Here is a 21295-nt window from a genome sequence, read left to right as displayed (position 1 = left end):
GGGAACTTCCATAGCCTGATAAAGGAATCTACAAAACCCACAGACAGCATCATACTTCATGGTGAACAAGTGAAAACTTTATCCCCTAGACAGGAAAAAAGAGGAGGATGCCCACTGCTACCACATTGATTCAACATTGTACTGGAAGTTGTAGCCAGGAAGATTAGGCAAGAAAAATAATAAAAGGCATTCACATAAGAAAGAAAGAAGTAAAACTATTTCTATTCTCAGATGACACGATCTTGGAGAAAATCCTACAGAATACACACACACACACACACACACACACACACACACACACAGAGGGAAAAATACTCTAAGAACTAATAAACAACATAAGCAAGATTACAAGACACAAGATCAATATACAAATATAAATTATATTTCTATACACTAACAATGAACAGTCTGAAAGTAAAATTAAAGAAAGGATTCCATTTATAATAGCTTCAAAAGGAATAAAATATTTAGGAGTAAATTTAACAAAATAAATGTAGACAAACACTGAAAACTACAAAACACTATTGAAAGAAATTAAAGGAGATCTAAGTAAATGGAAAAACATTCCATGCTCATGGATCAGAAGACTTATCGTTGTTAAGATGGCAAATATCCCCAAATTGATCTACATATTTAACACAGTGCCTATCAAAAACATAAATGGCTTTTTTTTTGCAAAAATTGACTAACTAATCCTAAAATTCATTGGAAATGCAGGGGAACCATAATAGCCAAAACGATCTTGAAAAGGAAGAACAAAGTTGGAGGGCTCACACTTCTGGAATTCATAATTTACTACAAAGTTACAGTAATCAAAACAGTGAGGTATGGGAATAAGGATAGATATATAGGTCAATGGAAAAGAACTGAGTGTCCATAAATAAACCCTTACATTTGTAGTCAGTTGATTTTCAACAATGGTGCCCAGAAAATTCAATGTGGAAAGCATACTCTTTTCAATAAATGATGCTGGACAATGGAATATCCACATTCCAAACAATGAAGCTAGATCTCTACCTCATACCATGTACAAAAATTAACTCAAAATAGATCAAATATCTAAATGTAAGAGATAAATTATGAAACTCTTACCAGAAAACATAGGCTTAAATCTTCACAACCTTGAATTAGGTAATGACTTCTTAGATATGACACCAAAGCATAAGCAACAAAAGAAAAAAGATAAACCAGCCTTCTTTGAAATTAAACACTTATGTTACAAAGGACTCCACCAAGAAAGTGAAAATACAATGATATTTGCAAATTATACATCTGATAAGGTTCTTATGTCCAGAATATATAAAGAACTCATAACTCAGCAATAAAAACACAAATAATCCAATTTTGAAAAGGTCAAAATATGTGAATAGGTATTTCTCCAAAGAAGATATGCAACTGGCCTATATGCTCATGAAGAAATGCTCAACATCATTAATCACTAGGGAAATGCAAATGAAAACTGCAATGAGATACCACTTCACATCCACTATGATAGCTACAATTAAAAAGACGGACAATAAAAAGTGTTGGTGATGATATATGACAATCAAAACTCTCATACATATACTAGTAGAAATGTAAAATGGTTTAGAAACTGTGGAAAAGAGTTTGGCAGTTCCTCAAAAAGTTAAGCATAGGTACCATATAACCCAACAATTCTACTTTTAGGTATGTATTCAAGAGAACTGAAAATATATGTCCACACAAAATACATACATGAATATTCACAGCAGCATTGTTCTTAATAGCCAAAAAATGGAAATTTAACCCAAATATCTGATGAATAAACAAAATGTGGTAGATCCATACAATGGACTATAATTCATCAATTAAAAGGAATAAAGTATTGATACATGCTACAATATGGATGAAACTTGTTCAAAGTTCACATCATCTTAAGTGAAAGAATGCAGTCACAAATGATCACATATTGTATGATCCTGTTTATATGAAATAGGCAAATCCATAGAGACAGAAATTGGATTAGTGTTTGCCAGGTGCTGGGTGGAGGGGAGAATGGGAAGTGATTGCTAATGGGTCCAGGATTTCTTTTGGGAGTGATGAAAATGTTCTGGAATTAGATACTGATTATTGATGTATAACACTGAATGTACTAAAAACTCCTAAATTGTACATTTTTAAAAAATAAACAAACAAGCAAACAAAAAAATAATACAACAATACAAAATATATAACAAGTGTAATGAGAAGTAAATCTAGAGTTTTTGAGATGAACCTTGTAGAATGGGTATGCTTTTGACAAAAGAAGAATATAGCATCCATAAAGGCCTCTTGGAGCAGAAAGCATTAGTTAATTGGACATTAGAGATGGTCTAGTTTGGCTAAATTGGAGAGCAGTTTGGAAAGATAATTCTGGAGAGCTAGAATGAAATAAGATGTCGGAAGCCCCTGAATGCCCAGATGGAAGTCCTCACTATCTGGGATTGGTGATGGCGCCTCTGAAGGGTTTGAAGGACAACAGCCTTCAGAATATCATTGCAGGCCAGTTTGCACCCCCACTCCCAGGAATTCTAATCAATGCTCGAATCATAGGATTTTATAGCCATAGGGGCCTATGATATTATCTAGTTCTGTGACTTAAAACCAATACTAATGATATGTGGAACAGATAAACAGAAGTGGCTTTGTGAGCCAAATACTTGGACCCTGTCCTCTCAACCACCCGCTGGACACCCACTGAGGAAAGCAGTGACAGCAGCACAGTCTGATCCAGCGCACACTTCTCCTTTTAGAGTGGAAGATGCTACGAGACAGAAAGGTTAAGTTACCATCACAAGAACACGCAATTCATTCTTGGCAAAATGTGTCCAGGCTTCAGGGGAAATAACAAAGGCAGAGATGCTGTGCAGAGCATGTTTGGGAATGTTCAGGAAAAGAATAACGCAGTGTGATGGGAGCCAAGATAATTCCGTCTCTGTGATGAAGTCATTTAGACCTGGCATGAGTTTAAATTAGGCAGTGATGTAACCCCTGATGGGTGGGAGCATGTCTTAAACACGTCTGCCTCTTTCTCAATGCTCTGCACATAATAAATATTTATTGATCCAATGAACGAATCAGTGTTCTCCTTGGATTTGTTCAAGGGCAGTCCCTGTGATGGCATCTGGTATCTATCCAGCAGGATGGTCAAAGGTGGCCCTCTGGGGTAAGTCAGATACTGGTTCTCCACTCTTACATGCACCAGACTATAGGGAACGCCCTAGGGGAGGGATTCCTGAAAGGTCACCTCTCCTCCAAGCTCCAAAAGGAGGGCAGCAAGTTTCCCCTGCATGCACAACAGAAAACAGGGTTCACTGTAAGCTCTTATTTCTTAATGGTTTGATAACAATATACAAAGTCCACATTTTGGTCCTCAACTTTCATCTTTTTGATCAACCACAGAGCCAAAAATGAACCAGTCCATTCTACAAATACAGCAAGCTGACATTTCCAAGGGATCCCCACCAGTGCCGCCTGACTTTCACTCACCACTCCAACAACCGGTGCAATCTTTGGCGGTGAGTGTCCCTGAACTTAGTCACAGTCTTAGTTGAATGGGGAGAAAAAGTATATGAACTTATCTCAGAAACAAAGAATGGTGAGAAAGAGACTTCTAACCTGGAAATGAGAGAAACCCTTTGTCAAGACATTTCCCACTTTTCAATGCCCAGTGAAGACGTACACAATAGGGAAAACTCAAGCAGCTTAAAGAGGAGGAAATCTATTTATTTGCACTGTATTGTTTCTTGCATTAGATCATTATTCCAAGGAAGTGCTGTTGCAACTGTTTGAATTCGAATCATTACAAGATGCAGCTTATGCCTCAAGATGCTAATATGAACACCAACAATAATGATAATCTATTCTTAACACATAATTGCGACATTATCCAGTAAAACCACTATCACACCACAACCTGAATAATAGGAAAGAACCACCAGCTTAAATCTGGAGACATTTCATAGGATCACAGGGCTATTTCTTAGTTAATAATCTCAAGCAAAAAAGTTTAGCAAATGTCTGTTTGTCATGGTAGAGCTTTCCTGGTTCTTTTTTTGTCAGACATTAAAACTATCAAAGGCCTTCTATAAACAGTGAGTTTTTTCAGGTATATTCTTCTATTATTAAAGTTTATCTGAAGAAAGATTTTTTTGCGGGGGAAATCTATGCCAAAGTGTCTTTCCTGAGGATGCAAGACATGGAAAGATGTAAAACAATTGTTTTGCTAGAGGGGAAAATACTCCTGACATTAGCCAGGATGCACTGTGTTGTCATTATCATCAAATACAATCATTGCCCCTAAGTTTTCACAGAAAACATGGAGAGAACGTTTCTGTCACCAGGGGAAAATTACTCATCTTCATCTTCCCAGGTAGCTGCCAGTTTGGCACAGGGGCGCACACCCAGAGGATGTTGTCCATTGATCAAAGGCCAGCTGCCGTGGCCCCACCTCCTCCAGCAGGACGGGTCAGAGGTGACCCTCGGACGGAAATTGAGTTGCTCCAGTTCTGCAAATGTGCCTCGGACCAACACCCCTACTCCTCCACGGCTGACCTTTGCTTCCTCAGTTGCCTTGTTTTTAGCACTGTTTTTTATTCCATTTTAGAGCAGCTGCAGAGAATTCCTGTTTAGATTCCTGCCTCTACTTTGCACGTCCTTCTTACCTCCCTCTGCCAAAAGAAGTGCACCTCCTTCTTTTGTAGGATTAAACAATATAAATGATTCCTTTGGAATCGAAAGCCAAACTTGCCCTCTCCATAGCACCCTCAGCAGAAGATCGGGATGAGTCAAAGTATGCTTCACATTTTCAAAGAAAATGCCTACTCGAATCAGATTTTTGATGACTTTAATTTTTCCCTTTGAGCCTCCAGTGGAATCACAATTTCCTTTATGTGGAAGAAAGCACTTTGGCTCCGTTAACCAAAATACTACAAAGCTGCTGAGTGAGGAGCAGAGGACAGCTAGGCAATCAGATGCTTATGTAGAGGACTTCACTTTATAGTAGCCGCTTCTAACATTCATGACTCCAAGCCAACAAGTAAAACAGGCTCCATATTTAAAGCTTGTTATGATGTTCTAATGAAACTTCCTGACCCATTAGTCCTCAAAGCATTAGGCTTCTTTGTTGTTGTCTTTTAGCTTAGTGGGCTGTGCTCCTAAACGTGGTGCACTGCTAAATGAAATCAAATTACATTAAAAGAAACAAAACGAGCTGATCAGCACAAGCCTCACGGATTACCCTGTGACTTCTATATAATTTAATTATTAAACTGGTTAACTCTTCGTTTTTTTATCGCTTGTGAAGGATGAGTAAACTTTGATGACTACAGCAATAGACTAAATAATTTAGAGGCCAATTGGATATCATCTTAAAAATAGAAAAGAAAATCTTCTCCATTGTTTTCCAATTTGATAAAAATGAATGTTTTTTATACAAAAATAAATATTATAAATAAATCAGATATCACTGGATTATTCCTTAAAATCTGGACAATGCTTTCCCTTCTGTATATCAGAGGTGAGAAGAAATTCCTTTTCCCCTGTCTTTTACATTCTCTTCTCCCACCAGGCATGAGGACGTAGTTACACAGCCAGAGGGAGGTCTCCAACTTTGCATATTCCAAAGCCTTACTTATCCAAGATAAATTGCCCTAAATCACATGGCGTTGTTTGGTTCAAAGCATTGTTTTCATGCTATTGCTTAGTGGACTGTGCTCCTAACGTGACCGTGGCTATACAGGAAAAGGAAAATGGGACAATTATACAGATGACAGAGGCCAACACAATGCCGTGTGCTCCTCGAGAGAGAGACCGGAGGAAAAGTATTGGGAGCATTGAATGAACTACCTCAGCTCTTCACTTCATTTTACAAACGCAAAAGTGGCCTTTCTGGGCACAATAGCTCTCAGGGAAAGCCGGGCAGTGGATGTAAACATTCTTCACTCTCTTTTGTCCCTTCCTTGACGTTTACCTCAAGCATAACACAGAAGCAGAGCAGGAAGAGCACTAACTTTGGGATCTAGCTTTGGGACCCGCATTTGCATCTTGTATCTGCAACTTAACTAGCTGTGAGATGAGATCATTTACTCAACTACTTTGAGCCTCAATTCTGGATCCTAAAACAGGGCAAATAGAACTTCAAAACTGTGGCATAAGGGCTAAATGAAGCAGCATATTTAAAGAATGGTTTTATACAGTATGCATTCAATAAGTACTATTTAGTTTTAATTCGAGTCAGATCCTTAGGGCAGTATGAGGAAATCATGGATCTATAAAGAAAGGTTTATGCTCTCTCACTCCTTGCTCTTATACCACCCACCAAAACAAAAACCAAAAAACCCCAGAAAAACAAAAAACACATTAGCATGTCTGAGATATTTCAACAGTTATCATAAGTCTTCACAATTCACTTAGATTTGTTATCTCTCTACTGGATTGCTTCAACAAAATCTAAATTCCTCCTTATCTATGCTTCTATGTCCTTAAGATGCATGGGAGCATGGATTGCCATGAGGGCTGTTCCATTAGTGGTTCACTGAGGCATTATTGAAACAAATTTCCAGTGCAATAAAGCCTCTCCCTTTTGTAAACGTAAACTGTATTTAATGAGCCTGGGAACATGTGAGGTTGCCAGATCTGAAGCAAGACAGCGTTGATGACTTCAGCCCGTTCTCAGCCCTTGATTACAATTTGATTTCCTTTGGCATCAAAAGACAAACTATTTTAGTGAACAATGTTCTTCCTTTAGCAGGAGTGAGATCTAGTTACTTGGCAGAGGACCTGTTCATTTGCCAGACATCATGTCCAACCTCTTAGCAGTAACTGAGACAGAATTTGATTTAAAAGCCACACAAAGTGAGGAAAACAACAGAAAGTATATGGTTCCCTGAAGTGCAGATGTTGGAGTGCTGGCTGATTAATTATCATGTCACCACTGTCTTCGCAGGTCCCATCATTGCTCTTTGGGAGTGAAAGCTATGCCTTTCATTGGTTCCTCAGCTGGATATTTAAGTTAGTTAGTTTCAAAATATTATTTGCTACTCAAAATGCTATTTTTTCCCTGGTGCTTTCTCAGAGTCACTTGATAGTTAAAGCTAACTGTGTGGCTTCAGTCTCCTGGAGAACCACCTACAGCCTCCTGCGTCCAACTGCACACTCTGAGAAGTTACTCTCACAAGGACTTTCAGTTTCTCTCAATCACGTGAACGTCTTTCCTCGGGAGTTCATCTGAGGTTTCAGCTTGTTCGTGTAACCTTACTTGATTACCTGGGAGTATTGTTAATATACTGCTAGCTTCTTATTAGCAAGTTGGCTTAACTCCCATTCTACCAGGAAGGGTTTTGTGTGTGTGTGTGTGTGTGTGTGTAGGAGGCGGGAGCATTGCTGCTCTCTTACTGGGCACAGAGAGAAGCATTAGGACTCAGAGACTCAGTACTGCTGTTAACACTGTAAGTTTTTTGTGCTTGAGGAGAACACTGACCACATATTCTTGACCTGATACTTTTCACTTTGGACCCATGCTATTCCAAAGGGGAGAGCATCTCTAGCCACATGGAGCTGTGAACCAGCCTGCTCTATTAACAAGACAGATATGTGAGCCCATCTATACACCTAAACAGAATCCACAACACCTCTCACCTAGAAAACTACCTGCAGGCTCTGGAACATAATCCTTTTGAAATCTCTAACCAACCAGAGCCCTGTGCTAACCACTGACTACCTAGAGTTCTCCAACCAAGCCTACACCATTCTATCATAAAAACATATCTGTTCTCCATCCTATTCTTGCAGAATGCTGCTCCTTGCTGGTTGATAAACTAATCAGATATTGTGTTAGGGCTAAAGTATTAGTAGATCCTAAAGTATTAATGGTTCCCCTCTCATGTACATTTTAATAGAAGCATACTACAGACAATGAGTTTAACTCACAAATGTTGGCTTAATTTAGTAGGAATTTCAGGCAGCAAGACAGAACCTTTGGGGGGGGAACATGTTTTGAGGTAAATGGGACTTTTGGCATTTAATTAACTATATCATATAGGCATACATCAAAGTTGGTTTAATTTGTTAACTAATTACAGCACAGAAATAAAATTCTGAGTCAAGCATGTGAAACACCAGAATCGCCCATATTTGGGCAGCCTGATGGAAAAATCAGGCCATCACTTCTTTTCATACTTAAAACTCTTATCACGTCATTCTCACCACTAACAATCCAATAAGAGCTTAGCCTGAGTGGGTTTTATAATTCTTTTGTTTTTTTTTAATATAATAATGGAAGGTCTATTTCAAGAGACATCGTAAATTTGATGGGGAGAAGGAAGAGCTATTTATTTATACTCAAATGTCTTTGTCCTCACTCTGACATAGTCGAGTGATTCACCTAATTACATTTTTGAGCATCTCTTATATAGGGGTAATTCAGCAATAATACAAGATTCAATTCCTGACCTCATGTGGTTTCTAGTCTAGCAAAGAAATTAAGCATATATATGAGAAACAACCTATGTGTCATGAAAAAATATATTCTGATTAATAAAGTAGATATAATTTCTGGGAAATGTAGGAATGATTTACTCATTTGGGAAAATAGGAAAGATCTCTATAAAATTATTATTTTCTAACAATTCTTCATGTCCATAATAGAAAATTTGGAAAATACTGAGTGGTTTATGGAACAACTTGTGAAACAATCAAAATCCCACCCTCCAGTGAGGTGATTAATTCATTCCATTCAAATAGTACATTTACTGAGTATTTACATATGTGTGTGTGAGAGCATTAAATTTTAAAGAATTGAGATGATATTACACAGGATGCTATCATGCTTTTATTACTTAGCATTAAATTATGAACTTTTTCCCCATACTGTATAATTTTTTAGAAACATATGTCTCATATTTTTGTCCAAACTGTCTGTTAGCATTACCTAAGTAGATAACGGGAGAAAACCAAGAGCAAACCACATATAATATTGGAAAACACCAGGTATAGTTAAAGCCATCATTATTTAAGAAAGAAATACACTCAAAAACACACACACAAACAATATTAAAATAGAAAGTGTGGGGTGAATTCTAAAGGAGTCTATAAAAAAATACCAGGCAGACAGCATATTGGAACATCATCTAAGGACTCAAAAGAAAACAATATCTCTGAACATTATTAAACAGAACCCATAAGAACTGCTTTCAAGTTTTTGAAATTCTTTATAACAATAATATTGTTTACAGCTGTTGCCTCGGAACTTTTTTAGCAAAAGAATCTTCTTTCTCATACGAGGGATCCCGGTATAGAAAATTCAACACAGGGCAGGCTTGGAGCTGGGCAACCATGGCTGGTCAAGAAAAAACTTAGCTCTGGTCTCACGTCAGTAGCTGTGATAGTGAGCTCAGTCTGGCACCGCCACTATACGGGAGATTAGAAACTATCCAGCCTCCCTCCCCCTCCCCACCTGCAGCTACAGACCCTCAGTGCAGGGCCCTCAGCTCCTGCATAGGCAGTACGCACTGCTAGGGAACCTCGAGATTGAGAATTTCAACCACTACCTTTGAAAACGTCCAAGATTCCCTCCCAACTTAAAAAAGCAAAAAGCAGGAGGGTGGAAGAGTGGAAATTTCTCTGCTGACAAAGTGCAAGCAGTCTGGAATGTGCTGCCAGGTCTGCCCGCAGGTCTCCCCTGGGTGGGGTAGAACGTGAAAGAACTAATCTAAGCCAAGGCTGTATTATGCCCGGCTTTACCTGGATATCCAGACAACTGATTCATTCCTATCTCCGTTTGACTGACAGGAAAACTGAGGCATGGTGAGGTGAAACGCTGAAAATCGCACAGCTCCTGAGCATTGGAGGGAGTCGTAGAGCCCAGGGTGGTCTCATCTTCACTTCACAAAATGTTGACTCCGTATATGGATTCTCTCAAAAGTCATTTTAGGGCAGTTCTCTGAGTTCTACCCGTTTCATTTTCTTATTTCTTTGGCAGAAAAAAAAAGTCACAATATAAAAATTAGATTTCAAAACAAATCAAAAAATTATATGTGGGAAAAGAAATAGAACACATTAACTGTGTGGTGACCCCTGGATGGTGGGACGACAGTGGTTGATTTTTTATTTTTCTGTGTGTGTGTGTTTACAAAATAGCCACTAAATAACTAATAATGGGAAAAAATGAGTTTATTTGTTAAAAAGGAAATAGAGGTTATTTAACTTTGTTTCTATCTACACACACACACAATACACACACACACGATACACACAGGAAGAAATACACATAAATGTTGAAGATTTACAATTCATTTATTTTATTCCTCTAGATATTTTTAATTTCTCACATTTTCTATAACGAACAAATAGTACTTATATAAGTGAGGACTATGATAAATGCTATTTTTAAATGAAAAACATAAGAACTTCCCATTGTTTTCTCCCATTTCCTACCTAGGATAAGCCAGAATTGAGCACAGTTGAACCAGAAAATATTTCCAGCCAGTATCTATAGGATTTCTTTAACCTAGGGTTAAAGTACATTAAATAATAACACAGGTCACCAGGTCTAAGAACTTTCTGTATGCCAGGTACTGTTCCAGGGCTTCAGGCATACAATCTCTTTAATAATCCAACTGTCCCATCAGGTAAATACAACTATATATGTGCATTTCAGGGATGAGGGAACCTGTCCCTCAGACCCTGCCCCAACCATAAAGCTCTACTTCTGTAAAGAGAGGGTAAGGGTGGCACAGAGATGACAGATGCTTCCAGGAGACACAAATATACTTGTTCACAGCCATTGCACATTCCTCCCTACCAACAGCACGTTTCAAGACTACAAGCACGAATGCCCTGGGATCCACACCAATGATGAGACTGTTTCCAAAACCTAGTTCTTCTACTTACTAGAAGCGGGCTCTCAGTGCAAGTAAACACTGAGAGTTTCAGCACATTTTGCACCAACTTACTTCCAGTTCATTCCCTCCAGGGTATAAAAAAGAAAAGAAAAATAGTATATACATAGTGCATATATATATACATTTTTTCTTTTAATTAAAGAAGCAAAATTTGACTTAGGGAGGGAATAGGTGGATGAATCACTTCCTTCAGCATCTTGATAATGATTTAGAAAAGGAAAAGGGAACAACAATAGTCTCACAATGTTCTCAATGTTCTTTTCCACGGGAAAGAAAGATTAAATTCTAAAGATCTATTCAACTTGAATGTGAGAACCTATTATTTTCTGATAAATCTTTCGTGGTAGGAAGAATTCATAATCTTAACCAATTATTAATGAATAGACATTGAAAGATTTGTGAGGACTCCAGCCTTGGACACAAGCAAACAAACAAATTCCCTCCTATGCTTCTCTCCCACAAGCAGTTGTCAATTGTGGACTTGCCTGCAGCAGAGTTGGTGGCTCAGTCACCCAGTCACTCATTCATTCATTCATTCAACAAATACATGTACCCTATCACATTCTAGATGTCAGGCATTTCACGGAAAACTTTGGGAACAAGTTAAAATTTCAGCCCTCATGCAGTTTATGTTCTAGTGGGTGAGGTCACCAACAAACAAATAAAAATGTAAGATAAATTCACGTAGGGATCAACGCTATGAAATAAAACGAAGTAGGTTAAGAAGAGAGAGAGGGCAGAACTAGGGGAAGGGGAGCATTATCTAAGAGAGGTGGTCAGGAAAGATCTCTCCATGGAGGTGACTTTGGAGCAGAATGATGTGAGGAAATGAGGCATGTAAAGTTCTTGGGAAGAGAAGTCTAGGAAGAGGGAGCTGCAGTTCAGAGCATCTTTGTCTCATATGATGTAGCACAACCTCTTCATTTCCAATTTGCATCCTAAAAATTTGGCAGCAAATGATGCAGTTACCACTAAAAGAGTGAATTACAACCCAGGGAGAGAACAACAACAAGGTGAAGGAAAGAGAGAAAAGATGCAGCCTACAGAGATTGGAGATGAGACGGGAAGTCAGGGCGGTGAAGAGACACGGGATGGCTGGGCTGTTGTAGATGACAGGCATCAGGTACCACTGAGTGAAGACAGTGCTGAGCTGTCCTGGCAAGATTATATTGGAAGAGAACCAATAAATGCTGCACAGAGAATGGAAGGAGAGAGAAGTACAGACATTGAAAGGTTAAAATTTCTAGTTTTCACTATATGGTGCTTCCAATACCTTTCAAGTGAAATGTGCTCATTTCTGCTACAAGAGGTGTCTGGGATTTTGGTGGGATAATCTTTGTTGGGAAACTTGTTTGTACTTTAGAAAAAATTGTTTGTACTTTAGAAAAAATTATTAAAGACCCGTGCAAAAGAGCGTGCATTTGCACTCTCCTGTGCCCCCTTCCATTTTCTCTACGTTAAACCATTTCAGCCATCATAACTGCATGGTCACTTACAATCAGCCAGTTGTACTCTTCTTCATGATTAAAGAGAAACAAGAAACCATTGCATTTCTTTCTCTCAGCCCTGGTCTTACAGTTGCCTCGTTCAATCATGGACTATTGATTACTATTATTTTTCTCCTCTCTGCCTTCCACCCATCCTCTTTCTTCTGTATTTAAGACGTGGAGACATAAGGGGAGAAGCAATGGGAGGGAAATGACTCCACCAGGAACTGAAATCAGGAGAAAAGCTTATAGGCCTAGAAAGTTGTGCTCAATAAGTTGCATCCACGTAAATTAAGTAAATTTATACTTAATACAAGTATATTGGTACATAAAGATGCTCAAATAACTATGTCTAGTATAAATGTATAGAGCCTGCTCTATGACATTTTAAATCTGCCTGAAAAATTGGATATTTATGATAATTGTGCTAATGCTGATGCTATGCATATGCCAGTTGTATTTCCCACTTAAATATGTATATAATTATAAAAGACATTAAAAAGGAGCAAACATTCAGTGACCAACCAAAACGAGACCTCCTAGTAATACCACAGATGATTACAAACCAGACGTTATTCTCATGTGAAATAGTATTATGTATTTACAACTGCGTCTGTCTAGTTTCACAGTTCATTAACAAGACAGTCCAAGAGGAGATTGCACTGTTATTGCTTATTGCACTTATTATCTAGGCCACTGCAGTAGGCACATCTATCCCAGCATAAATAGCATACAGTTCGGGTACTCTCGAAATCAGTCATCCATCTTACATGCTGATAAATGTCTCTTCACATCACTGGGTAAATTTACATTGTGTAGAGTTAGGGGGAGCACAGAACACACAAATATATGAGATAAGCTTGCTCTTCAGAATGAGCAAAAGGAGTGAAGGATGGGCCTAGGCAGCACCCCCTTTACCCACCATCAGAGGATACAGGCTAGTGAATGTGGATCGGCCTGTGAGGCATCTGGTGCAAGGTTTAATGCTGGCCACGAATGGTTGGGAAAATAAAAGTTGATAACAATCTAGATCTTAACAGAAAGATTAATCTTGCTGCTGTTTGGAACACGTGAAGTGGTTTTTGGTGGTTTTTTTTTTTTTTTTTTAAGGACTGTTGTTGGTGTTTTTTGTTTTTTTTTTTTTCAGAGAAGGGACGCCTGGGACGTGAACTTGGCATGGACGGGGTGAGCCACAAGTTACTCATCTGTCGTCTGCCTTGGGTTTCAGGGGCTCTTTTGCGTGGCTGGGAATCCCTGAGAAGGTTACAGGAAATTGCCTGGCGGGCGTAACTTCAGAGGGCTGGGTGGACAGTGAACTGCATTTCTTTTCCCATCAGTGTCTAAATTTGTCTCCATTGTTTCTTTTTTTCTCTCTCATACTAAAATGGGAATTGGGCCCAGAAAAGGACAACAATATCTTGACAGAGAACTCTGAGCATGAAGACAGGGTCATCTGCATTGTCTGAAATCCATGTGCAACAGAGATTACACAGGAGAAAACAAAAGAACTACGCAACAGAAATGGCCGCAGCCAGTAAACAAGAGAAACGTGACCCGCTGGAACAGGCGTTTTCCTGCAGCGGTTGGAGTCAGTGAAAAATAATTGTTCTTCTCCCACCCCACCCCCATCATTAGCCTATCGCCACGAAAAAGAGAATCCGGAGAGCTAGATTTTCCTAAGTCTCAGGCTACTCCTTGGGAGTAGGTTAAAGACTTTGAGAAGCTGCGTGAGCAGAAATTTAATCCACGGTCTCCTGGCACTGAACGGTACCCCGGTGGTCTCCAAGTAGTAATGCAACTTACAGTAGTTCTGTTATGACTGGGAGAAATCTGACTCACCATATAATAGAGGACAGTGTAGTCCAACATTTTCCATTTATATGGGATGTTAGACTTACTAAATCAATGGCAGGTAAGTCAACGACCCAGATGACACATTTATTGTAGTTTAATGTAGCAAATAATTTTTCACTCATTCAACAAACATTTCTCTATGCCAGGTTTTTAACTCAGCAGTGGGCCTAAATTCTAGTGTTAGATCTCTCAGCACCCTTGCAAAATATGAGTATTTGTGATTTTAAGAACCTCATATCTAAAAATGTGATATACAGAAAAGATAAAAAAAGTACACTATTTCGTTACTTCAGAGATTCATAGCAAAAAAAATATACCTACTATAGAAGCCTTTGATGATTGTAATTTACAAGATAGAAGGAATGCAAACATCCACAGCCTTGCTAAACTGGATCAAGTCTTTCAGTAGCCTCCATCACTGTTGTAGCATCTTGGAAAATAAAAACAGAGACCACAGAACTGAAGTTGACTCAGACACACCAACCGAAACTCCCAATATCCTGGCGTTGTTATAGCTGAGCACATCCCAGCCTCCTTCTGCCATGCCTGCTGATGCTATCAGTCCTGAAAGCAAGTTGTGCGCGCAAGCTGCTCCTAAAGAGCTGAGGGAAAATTGATAAAAGACAAAGAAGAAGTTTATACTCTTCTCCAAAGTGAAATTCGTAAAAATTTTACTGTTGTTTTTACAGCTCCTCAGCTCCTTTCATTTAATTTATTGCACAGCATAATTTATGAACTCAAACAATGAGGTTGACATCCAACATGTGGGAGGATTGAAGGAAGGAATGAATGCGTGCACAGAAGGTGGTGGTAAGTGACAGGACAAAAGCCACCAAAATGTGCTTTTTCACAATGTTATTATGGCTCATTTCAAAATCCCATAATCAGATTTCCAATCTTTGTACCACTAATCACCTTTTATGGATACCACGGAAGTAAAATAGGTCCTTTTTGGCCTTAGGCACACTCATGTGCCTGCAATAATATTATTTTCCTTTGATTTTTTCAGAGGTATGTTGAACCTGTCATCATTAGGTATTTGGAAAGCAATTTGCTGCCCCTTGACAATAGGTCTGTCTTTGAGATCTAGAGGGGTGTGCAGACAAACATGGGTCAATGAGGCCCAAGCCAGGCAGAGGATGTGCTTCCAAAATACTGTGAGGTACACATTAAAGTCATTCTACGTGGGTGTTGAAAGTTAGATAATATTAGAAAACAAATTTTAGTGGCATCCTGAAATCAGAAGTAAGTAGTTTAGGTGGAATGCAGATTTGGGGAAGCTTTCCATCAGCCACTCAGAGCCCTGAGGGATTTGTTTCTTCCTCTACACCAACTTCATCCCAGGACTCAGTGAAATAGAGACTTAAGAGGCAATGAGAAAGAGAAAAATAAAACCAAAAAAGCCCAAGAGGGAATATACATCGATATTCACCTGATCTCAGTTTGAAAAGGACTTTCTTAGAATAAAACCATGAAAGAAATGATAAAAGAAAAAAAGTTTATATTTATCTAGTGTTTGCAAGTTACCAGATACTGTTACATGCGCCTTATAAATACTGACCAATTTAATCTTTCTAAAAAAGGTATGAAATATACTATAAATTAACCCCATTTTTACAGCAGAAAAAACTGAGGCAATGAGAGATAACGTGACCTGCTCAAGATGACATCACATCACTTATAAAGGACAAAGGCAGGATTTAAACCCAGGTAGTCTGGCTTCTGAGTACACACCTTAAACTCTCCGGAATCCATGCTTGGACTTTATAAAAAAATGCAAACATCTGTACAATTTTTAAAAGGTAAACAGAAAAATACAACAAGAGAGTAGATTAATATCTGAAGAGTCTTGATCAGTGGACTTCCACTCTGGCTACAGAATCACCTGGGGAGCTTAAAAAATGCGAATGTTAGTACCCCACGCAGGCCAATTACATTGGAATCACTGGGGAGGAGTCTGGCATTAGTATATTTCTTAAAAGTGCCACAGGTCATTCTAATATGCAGCCAAGGTTGAGAATGACTGAGATTGATCAAGGGAAATGTATACCATCACTTTAACTTAAAAAAAAAAGAACAATGAGCATCAATGAATGACTCACAGAAAAATTTCAAATGGATGATGACAAATGATTATTCTCACTTGTAAGCAGAGATATATGGTTTCAAACAATGGGACATCATTCAGTTCCTATCAAATTAACAAAAGGATTTAAAAAAATTTTTTGATGATGATGATGATATCCTTTTTTAGCAAAAACAGTATATTAGGTCTATAATTTGGTACATCCTTCCTAGAAGTCTTTAATGAATATGCATTAAAACACTAGAATTGATTCCACTTCTCAGTATTTAAAGGAAATAGAGATGGGCACATTCAGTCATGAGCATGTCTATAACAAAATTATTTATAGCAGCAAAAATAGAAACATTGTTCATGGCAAACATCAGGAGAATAGATAAATACGTTATTGGTAATTGGTATAGTGGATTACAGCACTGTGAGGCATTACAAAGTCCTCTTCGTGAATAGGAGATATGCCTATGATGTAATAGTATGTGGAAAAAAGATAAAACTATATATTCCCCATGTTGTATATATATACAATTAAAATACTGGAAGGAAATAAGCAAAACATTAACAATAGTTATCCCTAGGTTAACTTTGTTTCTTATAATCCCCATAAATTACAATGGACATGAAAGAGAGTGTTCAAGCATACGGGGTGGGCACTAGTGTGGGAAGGCAAACACGTCATTCAGACACTGATCAGATCATTCTGCTGAGAGATCCCATGTAATTCTGAGACCCAGGAAATGCCGTCACAGCCCCAACTCTAAGGACAATGCAAGTAGGCGGAGGCAGTGTTCACCACGCCAAGACCCTTGGTGAGATATTTGCTGCTGTGTTTTAGGCTTACGGGCCACTTTCAGCTATTCATACCTTTTAAAGCTAAAGAAAAGTAAACATATGCAGATATTTTCAAAGGTCTAGAAGCAGAATCTATGCTATTGGATCACATTTCCAAACAACTTGTAACATATTTATGTAAATTATGAATGTAAGCCAATTAGCATATATGAATTAGCACTGCATTCTCAAACTGCTTATTAATTCCACTTGTAAGTGAAAATATGCAGCTATAAATTCTGAGATTTCGTGATGCTTCAAACCTTTGGAGGCATGTTGCCCTCCCTGAAAGACCCCCATGTTTGAAGATCAGCTGATATTTATGACCTCTGCACATCGAGTGCTTCAGTGTCCCCCCATTTCAACCACCATAAATCTGCCTTTCAGAAAAGCCCAACTGTAAACAAGCAAAGAGAAGGAAAGAGGTTTTCTGAGTTCAAGAGATAATAAGGAAATAGGATATATATATATATTTATATTCTTACATTTTTTGCTGAAATTCATCATTTAAAGAATCTCTCTTTCTGAAGCTGCCTTTTCCTGCCTGAGCCTCTTTAGCCAGTCATAATATCCCATTAGGATTAACTAGAGGCCACTACACAATTCAGCAGATGGGATCTGAATAAAATGACTTTCACAGTGGGAACAAAATCCTCATCTCTTCAACAGGAAGCTAGAGCAAAGGAAGCACAGAGCAAGGGTTGGACGGAGCCTCTCTATTTTTGTGCGTTTCTCCCACGTTAACAAGTGTCACTAGAAGGGGCAGCTAATGGCCATCAGGATTAGGAGCCTGGAGGGTAGCATGCTACCACAGGGGATCGTGTCCACTGGCAGCAACACACCTGCGGCCCGACTGCCTTTTCAGAACCAGGAACTGGTACAGCTCACTGTGAACACGCGGGAGGCTCTCACTCTCCTGGCTGCGCCATGGTGCAACTCTGCTCCCCTGCACTTTATTCTGTGCCCACAAGGATAAAAGGACAACAAAATGATGTAGAAATGCTGTGGTGGGCAGCAGATGCGAGGGCATGGTCACGCATCGTTGTCATTGGTGTAAGAAAGACAAAGCCGCAGGTCCCCGATGCAGGTTGTTGCTCTTCCTACTTCGGTCAGTGATCAAAGAGGAGGGCAAGCCCGTCTGCACTGACAAGTACGGGCAGCAGGTGATACAGTGAAGCACGTGATGCTGCCCAGCTGTGGAATGCTGAGACCGACAGCGGAGGAGTAACCTGACAAATCGCTATCTGGGAGACGGGCTCTTTGGCTAAAGATGCAATGCATGTGGCTTGTAAGTGGGTTTTTTTTAAGAGTTTGACCGAGTTGGTGTGAATGTGCATTACAGGATTAAATCCCCACCTCACGTAGTAACCTATGATGCATGGACTTCTCTGTGCTCAGAAATGAGGTCTGCACTTGGGTAGAAGCCAATGAACGACAAAATCATGTCCCATCCTCAAGGAGTTGTCACCACAACTAGAAGGATAAGGACAGGGCTAATGACAATGCTGCTGACTTAGCTATTTCTGCACCTACCACCTCCTCGTTCACATCGGTCTCAAAGGAAAAGTGTTTCCCATTCTTCTGTTCAAGACTGACCCCCCTCCCGCCGGCACCTGCACTCCACTCATCATCCAAATGAGCTGGGCTTGCTCCCTATGGGCCCCTTTCTTTCCTCCACATCCAACCTCTCCCTCTCTATTCCATCTCTGCCCCTGCAGAACAAGATCATGTGCTCAAGCTGCTTGCTTTAACGTTAACATCCTTCCCTCAATCCTATACTCCCCTCTTCTTACCACCCTGTCTCCCCTTTCCTTCACAGTAAGCACCCAAAAGCATACTCAACACCTGCTTGCCTCAGCTCTCTCATTCTGTCTGCAACCTTAAGCAATGTGTCTCCTGTCCCGACCGATCCGCTACATCAGCATTTGCAGAGCAGAGTTTGCTGGTTGTCACCTGAATGGATGCTTTCATGATTGCACCCAGCATTGTACTTAGTATATTAGATGTCTGATCTCAGTTTAGGCTCTCATTGTCTCTAGCTTCAAAGCTACAATAGCCGCTTAATTGGGTCACTTGGTTCCCAAGTTTATACTCCTGAAATCCATTCTCTAAGCTTCTGCCAAATGATCTTCCCAAACCCCAGTCCAACCAATGAGATCTTTCAGTGGCTCCCTACTGTCAGATATAATGTAAAAGTTGTTGGTGCACATCCATTCAATAACTATGCATTGAGTGCTGTGTTGTACCAGGTATCGTGTCAGTGCTGGGGCACGATGACATACACAGACATGATTTTTGCCCCCACAGAGCTTACAGTCCAGAGGGGGAGACAATTAATGAGCAAATAAAATGATGACTGGTACAGACTGTGATGAGGGTTACCAAGGAAACAAATACTGTTATAGAAATTAAAAGGATGGGGGAAATACTTTAGATAAGGTGGTATGGAGACTTCTCTCTGAGAAGGTAGCATCAAAGCGAAAACTAAGATCCAGATGAGAACTCAAGAAACTCATGATCCAGGAACATCTAAGTCCCTAATTCAGGATGATGCTTGGCATGTCCGAGGAAGCACAAGATCAATATGGCTGGACGGTAAGAGGAAGAGAGGCAAGAAAGTCTGCTGAAGTGGGCAGGGGAAAATCATTCCTGGTCTTGTATGCCAGATCAAGGAATTTAGATTTTATTACAAGTGCAATGGAAAACTTTTGAAAGATAATAAGCAGGGAAGACACACAATATAATTTTGTTTCTGAAACAGTCTTCTAGCTGCATAGTGACAACTGAAATGTGGCACAGAGAGGAAGCTCCTAAAAATTGTTGTAATCTTCCAGGCAGATGACAATGGCCTGAACTATGGAGGTAGCAATGAGAATGGAAGGAAATAGATTCAGAAGCAGGGTTACAGGGCTTGCTGAAAGAGAGGAAGGGAGAGAAAGAAGTGAAAGAGGATACCAAGTTTCTCGTTGGAGCAACCTAGTGGGTGAGGTTGCCATTTCTGAGATGGGGATGGTGTAGAGGAACAGATTTGGGAGAAAAATTAAGAGTTTCAGCCTCAGATATATTAACTTTGAGACGTCTAGTTAGAGACATATTGTAGATAATTAGAAATATGAGTCAGAGGAGAGATCTGGCTGGATATACAAGTCATCTATACATGAATTGTATTTATAGCCATGGGGATGGATGAAATCATCTATCAGGGGGGTGGCAAGTGAGAAGAGAAGAGTGTGCAGAGCAAAGAAACCCCAATATTTGAGGTGCAGTAGAAAAAGGGATGTCCAAAAAAGAGATGGAGAAGAAGGTGCCAGTGAGAGGAAAAACAGGAGGGAGTGGTGTGAGAGAGCCAAATGAAGAAAATGTTTCCAGAAAGAGGAATAATCAAATGTGTCAGTAAGATGAGGGTTGAGAATTAATGATTCAAGATGGGAAGATAAGTGATGAATAAAAGACATGGAAACGTACATCTAAATGAGAAAGATCTTGAATAGATAATTCAGGAAAGCAGAGCTACAACTATATAGACCCTCACAAATAATCAAAGAGGTAAACATTAAAGAAAAGCGTTTTCACCAACAAATTAGTAAATTGGTCTTTAAAGTTATAATAACAAAATGTCAGCCAAAGTGTAATAAGATTGTTTTTTGTATATTGCTCTTGGCATTACAGATTGATGCAACCCCTTAAAAGAAAAATAATTTGGCAGAGATATATCAAGAACTTTGATCCAGGAATTGCACCTATGAGAATCTAGCCGAAAAAAAATCAACCTAAAATACTTGCATGCCCCAGGCTGTTCATCCTATTTATAATACTAAAAAATTAAAAGAAAAAAAATTAAAGCAATAGTATGCAGACTAGAGGTAATATAAAAAGTGTTTATGATATAATGGGAAGTAAATAATGCATAAAAATATATTCAAACTCTGATTACGATGTAAAAGTTAATCTGCAATTAAGAAAAAGTGCCTGGAAAAAAAGGCACCCAAGAAACTTGAAGTAGTTGTATAAGGGAAGTGGAATTATAGATGATTGTTCTCTCCGTTTTCTATGTTGGCCCTAACATGGTTTGTAACACTTTCATAATAATGATTTTATTTAATATTTTTGGCAATATTATTCTCTTTTGGCCTCATAGATGA

This window comes from Diceros bicornis, chromosome 9 (genome assembly GCF_020826845.1).
Source record: "Diceros bicornis minor isolate mBicDic1 chromosome 9, mDicBic1.mat.cur, whole genome shotgun sequence".
NCBI lineage: Eukaryota > Metazoa > Chordata > Mammalia > Perissodactyla > Rhinocerotidae > Diceros > Diceros bicornis.
Note: the sequence above shows the minus strand (reverse complement) of the source record.